Raw genomic sequence first — 792 nt, 5'->3', positions numbered from 1 at the left:
TCAACCTTTTTTTTGGCCGCCGGGCCATCCCGGGCCAGAGAGGCAGGGAGGGGCAGGGAGGCCCCCCCCTGCCGCGTGGGGCGGGGGGGCCCCCCCCCCCACACAAACGTAAATTTTTTTAAAAAATATTTTATTTCAGGGGTTGGTTACATCTTCGGAGGCAGAGCTGGTGAACCTGAGGCTCACCCTATTTGGCCCCTATACTGGCCAGTGAGATGCCAACTGCTTGACCTTAGCAGTCACAGTTATAAATTCTACAAATGGTAAAGGACCTTTTCTTTTCTTTTCTTTTTACTTTTTATTTTGCCAGAGAGAGAGAGGGAGAAAGAGAGAGAGAGAGAGAAAGAGAGACAAGGGAGAAGAAAGCACGGCCCCCCACTGGGGTCTGGTCATGCTGTAACCCCTCTGCCCATTTCTCTTTCCTTTAGGTCTCTGACCACTTGCAGCACGCCCAGCGTGTCCTGCAAGCTCAACAGGTCTGGGACTCCAACCACCAGTCAGCCATGTGGGATGTGATTTCCTTAAACACCAGGCCACAGGGCCAGGCCAGCGAAGGGCCTTTTCATCACGTTTGTGCCTCTGGGCCACTCTACCCGACTAGCTCAGCTGGCCCTACTTTGCACTCTCATGCCCACCTTCCTAAATCGGTCAGCCGGCCTGCAAACCCATGGGCTCCGGTCTGGGCCCTCAGCCTCAACCCGCATCCGTCTTGCCGGGCACGTGGGCTCAGCGCACACAGCTCCCGCTCACAGCGGCCGGCAGGGGGCGCGCTGCCCGGGCGGGCGGCTGCGG

Source organism: Tupaia chinensis, unplaced genomic scaffold (genome assembly GCF_000334495.1).
Source record: "Tupaia chinensis unplaced genomic scaffold, TupChi_1.0 Scaffold000010_1, whole genome shotgun sequence".
Classification (NCBI taxonomy): domain Eukaryota; kingdom Metazoa; phylum Chordata; class Mammalia; order Scandentia; family Tupaiidae; genus Tupaia; species Tupaia belangeri.
This window is presented reverse-complemented; position numbering follows the sequence as displayed.